This window comes from Astatotilapia calliptera, chromosome 23, assembly GCF_900246225.1.
Source record: "Astatotilapia calliptera chromosome 23, fAstCal1.2, whole genome shotgun sequence".
Classification (NCBI taxonomy): Eukaryota; Metazoa; Chordata; class Actinopteri; order Cichliformes; family Cichlidae; genus Astatotilapia; species Astatotilapia calliptera.
The window spans coordinates 17,890,301-17,901,454 of record NC_039323.1 but is presented as its reverse complement, the minus strand read 5'-3'; the positions used below and the strand labels follow the sequence as shown (position 1 = coordinate 17,901,454).

The 11,154-nt window shown below is 40.2% G+C and overlaps 1 long non-coding RNA gene across 1 annotated transcript; it reads left to right on the top strand.

Annotated features, from left to right (window-relative positions):
* The first annotated feature begins 9,311 nt into the window (after positions 1-9,311).
* On the top strand, positions 9,312-9,805 carry LOC113015980 (uncharacterized). Its single transcript, XR_003271181.1, has 3 exons — positions 9,312-9,370; positions 9,459-9,535; positions 9,788-9,805. It is a non-coding gene; the product is annotated as an uncharacterized LOC113015980 (long non-coding RNA).
* The last annotated feature ends 1,349 nt before the right edge of the window (positions 9,806-11,154 follow it).

The window sequence follows — 11,154 nt, the reverse complement described above, 5'->3', positions numbered from 1 at the left end:
TTGGAATAATTACCAGTAAGTTTGATCTTGTAACATCTAAGGAGTAAGAAACATAGTATGAGAATTTACCGCCATCCCATGGTGTGAAGATGGCTATTTTGCCTCCTCTGGACCATTTCCATGGACTTGTTGCATCCTTCCGGGACAAACCGATCCATCCAGAGTGCTGTAGAGCTTCATCCTCTTCTGCAGTTCTCACTCGGACCAAGTCAGTGTGGTGCTCCCTGCAGAATGCTACTGCCTCTTCCCAGGTATACTTGTAAGGGTTATTATAAAACTTGATGTCCAGCAGATGTCCACACACGGGGAAAAGAATGAGCAAGAGGGCAACGTGCTTCGTCATTGTGTTTTTCACAGGAGAAAAGTGGACAAAAAGCCTGCACAGACAGGACACAGAACAGAAATTTTATAGTGAGGAAGAGCAGCGTCTACTGTGTCCACATAACGCTCTACTGATAAATGCTGGGAACAATAAACTTTTCATTAAACACAACTAGAATAAATTGCACAGATATAGGTGCTTGTGTGTTTAAAGGAATCAATAAAACATTTCAAATTTCAAGTGAAATGTCCTATTATTTAAAAAGAAAAGAACACAAAACAATAGAAATACTAATTTAAATAAATTGTTGTAATGACATTTACAAAATAAGAGTGCAAGTGAGAGCAAACTGAATAGTGAGATAGCTTTTGTCTTTTGTTCTTCTTTGGCAGATCATACACTGTGTTCAGTGTCCAGTGTTGGGGAGTAACGGAATACATGTACCGCCGTTACGTATTTAAAATACAAAATATGAGTAACTGTATTCCGTTACAGTTACCGTTTAAAAAGGTGGTATTCAGAATACAGTTACTTTGTTGAAATAAATGGATTACACTGCGGTACTTTCCTGCTTCATTTTGTCGCGGGTCAGGACTGTTTGGGTTTTGTTTGACAGCTATGTTCTGTTGTCCCAGGCGGCAGTGTTACAGTTGCCATGGTTACAGGGCGACGCTCTCTCTCTCTCTGCGACTGTGTGTTTCCTGGGTGAGAGAGCGCCTTTTCGTTGTTGTTGTTGTTGTTGTGCTAAGCTAACAGGCAGAATGCTACAAGCATAGCTCTAAAGAATGTAGCCTCATGGGCAATGTAGTCCGTGCTGCAGGGAGAATGGACTGCCATACACGTTATGGGTCTGTGAGCGCGAGGAGGGAGAAAAAGGGGAGTGGAAAGGTACGAGTTGTCATCGAGGAAAAACGGGAGCTGGAAGCATGTAAATATAATAATAACCACTGCAGTCAAGAAGAGAGCCTGACGAGCCCAGTTGTAAGTAAGCTATTAAGACTCGACTGTACACCGTGTTCCTGTTTTCCTCCGAAAACAATAAGTTCCGTTGGAGCAGCCTTTCAACGCCTGTCTCTGTCTCTCGCAAGAAAAGTTGACCCACACAACAAAGTAAAGCTATTTTTCGGCTACGAGCCGACAGGGACCCCGCCGTATTAGTCAGAGGTCCCTTTACTACAGTTCGGAGTCGCGGACCTTCAGTAATAGTAATAAATCACACAGCAATAGTACATTCACGTTGTTGTAAAAAGCATGATAATATATTAAGTAATCCAAAGTATTCAGAATACGTTACTGTCATTGAGTAACGTAACGGAATACGTTACAGAATACATTTTGGGGCATGTATTCTGTATTCTGTAATGGAATACATTTTAAAAGTAACCTTCCCAACACTGTCAGTGTCTGATCCCTTTGTCACGATCTCGGGTCATCTGACCCAGCGTATTGAGTTTTAGTTTATTTTGATGTTTAAAGAGCACTAACAGTGTAGACCAGTCTAAATGGATCTTTGATGACATAAATAGCATTTTGGTTATTTCAGGTTAATTCCTCTATAAACGGCTGTTTCAAAAATGTAGATGTAATAACTCTTTAGCAATTAAGTGTCATGATCTGTCTTGGTTCCCCGTCTCGTTAGTTAGACTATGTTCAGCTGTGTTCCCACCTGTGGTCTATTCCTTCGTTTGCCTTGTGCTTTTAATGTCTGCCTCTTCCTCCGCTGGTTGTTGTGATCACCCTGAATGGTGGGTTTTCTGCTAGTCTGTCTGTTTAGTTTAAAGTGTTTTCCCAGTTTTAGTTTATAATGAATAATTCCAGCAATAAAGCTGTGTTTTGAGTTTAGTTTGGATTTTGGGTCCATTCCTGGCTGCCTAACACAGCTGTTATGACACCAAGTACTTTCAGACACTACAGTGACTGTGGTCCAGTTTATACAGGAATACTTCTTTAATGAGCTGCCTTTTTTAATTATTTTTTTTTTATCTATACTTGTTCCTATATCTATGTGACAGTTTAATTAATCATGGTTTTCAATCACTGACATGAAAACAGGAGTTAAACCAATTCAGTTCTCTTTCAGTTGAGCTGTGTTTATTGTCACTTTGCTCACTACATATTTTGTCAGCTATAAATTTTACTACTATTTGCTGTCAGTCAGTGTAAAACATTACAACAAAATCAAAATCAGACAAAGACGTAATGTGTTAACCTAAGTCTCAGATGGTTGTTTTAGTGAAATTGCTCTAAAATGACGAAAGAAAAATTAGAGAATGAGTTGTACATGCATACATCCTAGTCTCAGGAAGTTAAACTGCTTTTAATATACAGTTTCAGCAGATTAAAACTGAAATCAGCCCAACTGATAAAGTCCACAACTTACGTGGCTATCACACTGTTTTCTCTTCATCTCTTTATAAATATAAGTCTCTGTCATTCATTCAGACCTGTTTGTACAGCAGCACTTACCTTGGTAGATGTTAGCAGGGAATCTTTGAAATTCACTCTGGTTATGATCCCTCTATAAGACACCAGTGGTGATTCAGAGGTCTGTTCAAAACCTGCCATCCAGGTCCCAACTAATTTGATGGATAGCTCTGGCCTGGCATCCCCCAAGTCATTTAAATCAGAAGCAAAGCAGCAGCAGCATTTAAATACACTCTATTCTGGATATTTACTTAGTCCCTTCCTAGAACCTTCAGGGATCATGTAATGTAAACCACCACACCCTACTGACAGAAAGCTGTCTAAAGGTGGGGATTTTTGTGTTTGAGTGATGTGCCTTAAAACGTTTTTTAACTGTAGTGTAAGAACATTGTTTTAATATTTTTGTTTCTGCAATATATGCACACCATATATATATATGAGAGTGAATACAGCAGCTTCAGAGAATGAAAAAGTTGGTAAACCACAATTAGCAGGACATCCCGCACTTTCTCCATTACAGGTTTACAACCTTTAACTGCCTCATTAACCTCCTAGGACCTGGCGTCCACATATGTGGACATCACATTTTGGACGCAATCGGTCTCTATACCGTCCGTTTTCTTTTCAGCTGCTTTTAAGCATGTTTCCAATTGTCGTTGTTCCAACACAGTGCGTTTGTTTTGATTTGTGGACCCGGAAATGGTGCCGCGCTCCCACAATACATTGCGGCGTGACGTCAACTCCAAAGCCCTGTTAAGAAACGGGGGGAAGTTTTAGGATTGACGCCGGTGTTTTGAGATGTGAGAGATTTGGGACGTTTAGCGCAAATCTTGTGTAGTTAGTGTGTAGTGTATTCAGTAGTTTTGTTGTGTGTGTCAGAACAATGAAGCGACTGCTGTGGCGACTGAGTGATACATCTCCTGTTGTCAGGCCTGCAGGCAGTAGCGGTTTTTGATACGGGCGACGTGGGCGGTTGCAGGAGAGAGACGGAACTGGGAGCACTGCAAAGAACTGTACTATAAGAAGCACCAATCACAGAAACAGTGTGAACAAAATAAAAAGGCTGAAAGTAAGATTCCTGAATTGTATCGGATTCTTTGGGATTACAATGAGATTAAGTTCAAGAAAAAACTGAAGTTAAATCACAGACAGAGGATGAAGCACAAACCTGAATCATGCACAAGCCCCTCTGTGACTGTGAGACGTTAGCAGTCCTAAACCAATACAAAGAGGATGCTCGAATTTGTGGCGTGTGAGCCATTTGAAGCATTTAAAGATGACAAGTATCATTTTTAGTGCTTGTAATATTTACCAGAGGTGTGGACTCGAGTCACATGACTTGGACTCGAGTCAGACTCGAGTCATTAATTTTATGACTTTAGACTTGACTTGAAAAAATGTTCTAAGACTTGTGACTTGACTTGGACTTTTACACCAATGACTTGGGACTTGAATTGGACTTGAACCGGTTTACTTGAAAAGACTTGATATTTTACCCCAAATATAAAATTTAACATGCATATTATATAGAGATTGAAAATGTGACGTCATTCACGGGTAGAACCGCAAAGGATTCTGGGAACTCGTGGCAAGCGGTACTAGCGCACACAGACTTTCAATTGAAATCAGTTATACAGCGATAAAAAGAAACACAAAAATGTCAAGAAGCCGTTGTATTATTAACTGCAATAGCCGGTCGCATGACAGCCACGGGAAGCCGACGGGTAAAGAGATCGGTTGTTATCAGATTACGTCGTTGAAGAGAAATTGTTCGAGCCATGTTTCCGAAGTAACAAAGACGCGACGGATGGCCTGGATTGCAGCCATTCAAAGATCAAATATAACGTCCCAGAACACTCCAGCTCACAGGTTAGTCTGCTCCAAGCATTTACACGAAGGTCAGTGTTTTTTAGTAGTTAATACGTCATTTTCATAACATAATTAGTGATATAGGTTACAAGCAAGTCTGGCGCTGAACAGAAATTGTCGCGCTATGCTCCTTTGTTTATTGTGCATAAATAGTGAATTGTCCTGACACAATATTGCGTTTCGCTTATGTTATTATGGTACATTGACAAAAACATATACTTTTATTCACAGGATAAAACAGGTTTTTTGTATCACTAATTGCCCAGTACGATTACAGCATACAATATTATTGTCACTGCTACATTTCTGTGATGCTACCAGAAATTATTTCCACTACTAATTAATTACCGTTGAGCTCAAAGGTCCTATTAATAAACGGTTAACGAATGTGTATTTATGACGACGATTTGTGAGACTGGTAAACTTATGATATGTACGATGGTCTTTCGTTCTACACGGTGCATTTCAAGGTCCTGTACCCATCCGTCGGTAAACTGTACCTGGGCTTGTTGCAGTGACCTGAAGTTACTAAACTTCATGAGTGTATGCACTCACTCCAAGAACCGTATGATTATAAATATGCATATAAATATGCTACGATGAGATAGCTGACTTCATCTAACTAGCAAATGTTTTCCAGGCTACGTTGGTGATGCAGTTTTTTTTTAATGTGTATGATATTTTTGTCATGCGATTTTAAAGCCGGTCCTACAACCGCATCCAAGAATAACATGCAGCTTATCTCAGAACTGTCGGTGAAAATTATTCTTGGAGCTAGGTTTAATTGAGCTGCATTTTAAAGAGGTGCAATTTCACAATTTGTGTATATTTTCTAAGTTCACTATTTTGTCATGTGTTGAGAAAAACACAGATTTAAAAATTACATGGTCTAATATTTACATTTAGCATATAACTGCAACGTGCTTTTTTTCGTTTTTTTGAATGACTCGAAAGGACTTGAAATTCAAAGTTTCAGACTTGTGACTTGACTCGGACTTTTACACCAGTGACTTGAGACTCGACTCTGACTTGCCTGACATTACTTGAGACTTGACTTGAGACTTGAGGATAAAGACTTGAGACTTACTTGAGACTTGCAAAACAATGACTTGGTCCCACCTCTGATATTTACCACGTGTACATTTTCCAACACAGAAAACTAGCAAAAAATATTTTTTTGATTAAATGTATTATAAACACAGAACACAGAAAACAATAACTTTAAGTCCTGCGCTTCTGACTTATGGGATGTGCTTAAGTTTTTCACAGGACTGCATAGAGTCACGTCACTGTATAGTTAGTCTCATATTTATTGGACATGTGGTGAGCTGAACAGCTGTTCTAAACACAGATTTCATCTCAAATTTACTGAAATCATGGTGAAAATTAAATTCCACAAGAGGGTGATGTGAAATACTTTGTGTCAAAGAATGCGTAATGGCCCTATGATTTATGATTGGAAGTAATAAAGATTTATGACAGTCATATTTTTATACCATTCATAAAGTTATAATATTTATAACATCTTTGAGATATGTAATAGAAATTAAATTAGGGTAAGGAGCAATAATTCTTAATGGTGTTTTGTGTCCAAAAGTTGATTCTGTTCATCTGGATGTAACGTTTTGTGGGAGAAACGTTTCACCACGCTGGTGGAAACCCAAACAAAACACGCATTAAAAGGCTGTAGTGCCTGTGTCTCAATCTCATGACCAATGTCACCCCTACTTGCGGCCCGCATGATGACGTGAAGAAATATTGTAAAAAAAATTATTCACAAAGGTTATTTAATATGAAGGCAATAGGCAGAGTGTTACAGGCACAGCCCTAAAGAATGTAGCATCATGGGCAGTGTAGTCCATGCTGCGGGGAGAATGGACTGCCGTACCTGTTATGTGTCTGTGAGCAAGGTAGGGAGAAAAAGAGAAGAAAAGTACGAATTGTCACTGACCAGAAGCGGGAGCTGGAAACATGTAAATGTAATAATAACCACTGCAGCCAAAAAGAGTGCCTGACGAGCCCAGTTGTAAGTAAGCTATTAAGACTCGACTGTACGCCGTGTTCGTGTTTTCCTCCGAAAACAATAAGTTCCGTTGGAGCAGTCTTTCAACGCCTCTCTCTGTCTCTCGCTAGCAAAGTTGACCGAGACAACAAAGTAAAGCTAGTTTTCGGCTACGAGCCTGAGACGGAACCTGACATACAGGGAGTGCAGAATTATTAGGCAAATGACTATTTTGTCCACATCATCCTCTGCATGCATGCTGTCTTACTCCAAGCTGTATAGGCTCGAAAGCCTACTACCAATTAAGCATATTAGGTGATGTGCATCTCTGTAATGAGAAGGGGTGTGGTCTAATGACATCAACACCCTATATCAGGTGTGCATAATTATTAGGCAACTTCCTTTCCTTTGGCAAAATGGGTCAAAAGAAGGACTTGACAGGCTCAGAAAATCGGAAGGTTGCCGGTTCGAGCCCCGGCTTGGACAGTCTCGGTCGTTGTGTCCTTGGGCAAGACACTTCACCCGTTGCCTACTGGTGGTGGTCAGAGGGCCCAGTGGCGCCAGTGTCCGGCAGCCTCGCCTCTGTCAGTGTGCCCCAGGGTGGCTGTGGCTACAATGTAGCTTGCCATCACCAGTGTGTGAATGGGTGGATGACTGGATGTGTAAAGTGCTTTGGGGTCCTTAGGGACTAGTAAAGCGCTATATAAATACAGGCCATTTACCATTTATCTGTAATGACAATATCAAACTACAGAGTTTTGTTTTTTTTCCTAAAATTTTCAGATTATAAGTTTGGAGGTGCTGAGATTGAAATTTCACACCACTTTATTAACTTGTTTAAAAAGACCAACACAATGCAGGAGCCGTCTCATGGCCACAACTGTGGACTATCAACACTGATGATGAGGAAGATTTTTTGTTTTATTTCAGCAACTCTCCTGACAGTGCTCCGACAGACTTACCCTGTGAAACCCATGTAATCGGTTTGGCCCTGTCTCGTGATGAGTTGTGAACTAACAACTTTTTCTATGTAAAAAAAAAGAAGCATTTTTCTCTTTGTATATAAATAATGCTGATGTCATGTGACGAGATTGTTAGGACCAAGTACAATAATCTCAGTTTTATCTAAATTTAGAAGCAGAAAATCAGAGGTGTTTAGCTGTCTAAGACATCCCTGTAGTTTCACTAGTAAAAGTATCAATTGCATAGCAGTGAAAATGTATTCTATGCCTTCTGATGATACTGCCTAAGAGAAGCATGTATAATGTAAACAGAATGGACTATTTACACAATCACTTCTGTGTTCTATGTAGTCCTGCCCCAGTGCTTCCGGTGTGGTTAAACCATGGCGACGTTCTACACTCGCTGCCTACAAGAGCTCCCAAAATTGAACATCACTGATGTTCATCGGATTAGCAGAGTGACGACTACCCCCGCCAGCAAATTAGATAAAGGATTTCAATTATATGCTGCATCATATATACACAACTACGAAGGTAAGAAAACATAAATTAACCGACAAAGAAACGCTAGCTAAAGTCAAATGCAAACACTACGTTACTCCGCTATGTCCTTCATTTGATGTCAATTCTCTATATTACATGTTTTCTTAAACTGTGTTTTATGTCGTCCGAAACTATAGTTGAGGTTTTCTTAACTAATGTCACTTTTGTTGTTAGACACTGTTATAATAGCGTTAGGTAGTTGGCTAACTAAGGAGGTAGTTAACTACCTAATGCTACTCTTGCTAAGTGTAAAGTATATATGTTTAAGACGTGCTGACATGAGTAATACAGAAATAATGCTAATGGTACTTGTATCTTTATTCAGTGTCCAATAAAGACAGGTTGTCAGGGGAGGCCTGTGCTACAGGTCAATGAGGAAGAGTGAGGCACCACACAGACTAAGTGTAGGCAGGAATCTGTGTAAAGTTGTTAATCCCCGTTCAGTGGGGTTCAGTTCATTTAAGCATTAGTTAAGTTCATTCCTAAAGGCCCATCAACTTGAATGTTTTCCTTGTCTTCCTGCTTTATCACTCCTAATTTGACTAGTCAGATAGTTTAATCAACGTGTGTGGGTGATCAGAAACATTTGACGCCAAGTTAATACTGCAAATATACACAATCTAAGTTAATAATAATAATAATAATAATGCATACTTTATTGATCCCCATGGGGAAATTACTTGTTTTTCTCTGCATTTGACCCATTCACTCAGTGAAGCAGTGGGCAGCCCACTAAGCAGGCGCCCGGGGAGCAGTGTGTAGGGACGGTACCTTGCTCAGGGGTACCTCAGCGTAGCCGTTAAGTGGATTCGAACTGCCGACCTTCTGATCATGGGGCGAGCACTTTACCTACTGAGCTATCCCTCCCCCCAAGTTATTACAGTTATCAAGGATGGTTAAGTTGTTTTAATAGGGAGAGAAAGAAACACTAAGCTTTCAGGAGGGTAAGCCTGTGGGGGTCAGTAACCATAACACTGAACTATGTTCCTGTTCGGCTCTTCCATGAAGATGTTACATTTTTAATTTTTGTTCTTTCTTCTTAGATTAAGCTTCTGGATTCATCGCCGGTGGTACTGACACATAGCCAGTGCTCGTGTGTGGCATTAGTTAAGAAAACCTCAACTATAGTTTCGTTGTGGCTTGTGGCTCTTCCAAACAGCACACTACTCACAACTCAGAGTGCCGGTTATCCCCCCTGTGCATAGCTGCACGGAATCTGAACAGCAATGGCACAAGCCACGGACAGTGGTAATTTAAATGAGGTTAAAGTTTTTGAATTAGTCCATGTTTACATATGAACAGCAACACCATCCACAGTAAATGTGTCTTCTGTTAGGGTGTGAAGCCAGGACCCATCAACTCCATGATCTTCACTAAGCCGGTACCAAATAGGATGGCCCAGACTGGAGTACGGTAATTAGATTTGTAAAAGTTGGTTTCATGTGTTACAAATATATGTTGCTATTTGTTCATACATACATGTGTCAGAATAGGTATTGATTTACATACATTACACTTTCTGAAGACAGCTAACTCAGTCATGTACATATACATCCCAGTCTCTAACTTATGCGCCACTGTTTTACACCTTTTAGTTTTTAGTTTAGTTGTTGTTCAGTATAATAACCTTCTTTCTTACATTATTGTCATTGATGTTTTCTTCAGGAGTGGCTTCTACAGAGGCATTCTTGTTCAGAATAACGGAGGCATACGCAAAATTTAATATTGAGGACAGGCCACTTGTGACCACAATGAACATGAGACCTGACAAGCCCCTTGTGGAAAGTGCCTTTGGGCTGGTGCAGGAGGGCAGTGTTCTGTCATATCAGCAGCTGGTTTTGACAACCCGGTACATCACACTACACCGTGATGCACCACCAACACCGCACTTGCCTCTGAAGGGGTATGACATCTTGCCACCAGATTGTGTGTTTGTGTGCTCAGAAGAAGAGCTTCTGCATCTGAAAAACTTGTCTGTAACTCTGGAAATGGCTCACAAAATAGAGGAAGCTACACGTGAGCAAAGCTCTTCGTCTGAGTGAATGAATACCCCCAGTTTGGCTTCAAATGTCCCAATGTACAAAACTTTATTGACTGCAAATATGTGCAAATGGAATGTGGTACCCCTAAACTAAGAAAGAGCCACGTATATTACTGGCAAGGGCAAGGACAACTGCTCATCAGTGGAATGCAGTGGTGTGACTTTGTTGTGTGGGCACAAGAGGACTACCTAGTGCAAAGAGTATACACGGATACAGATGTGCACAATGCAATCGGAGAAAAGGCTGACTACTTATTTTTTTACATGTATATGCCAAGATACCTGTGTTTGGAAAAATGAACAGTGAAAACATAGCAAAAAGGAAAACAGATCCTTCAGGCTGGCTGGAACAAAATAACTGTTGTTTTATTTGCAATATATTTCATGAATTCTTTTGTTGTTACTTGTTGTTACATGTTACTTTTATGTGAAATCAATAAACTTATTTACGCAATGGCATCAATTTCATTTTTTAAAAACACACATTAAAACATTGAATTTGTGCAGAACTTATTTACATGGTAAGTATTTAAAACTCCATGCCTAACATACTGATATACATTTAGACAATAACACAACTGAATGAAGAAAATGACAAATGGTATTTTTGACGTTACAAAAGCACAATGTCATGATCTCTTTTAAGACTGTGCTCTTCTTGATCGTCAGGAGGAACTAGTTCAGGGCGTGGCTCCGTTCTTTCCCAAACACTACGCCGCGGTGGTTCAACTTTATAGCCATTCCACTCAAACAGTGTTGGTACAGCACCTTTAATAAGCCGCCTTCGACCATCGAGGGTTGTTGGATCTATGAGTTGATCACTGGCAAAGTGTCTGCAGAAGACCCTGGTGTGAGAGGTAATCGTGAAATGATCCCGGCGTATGTTTACCAGCCATTGTCTTCTCAAGTCGGAATGGGTCGGAAAGCCATGAAAACTTAGTATACCGTTAAATTTGGCTGAAGCCGTACAAAGTGGGACACAGTAATGCTC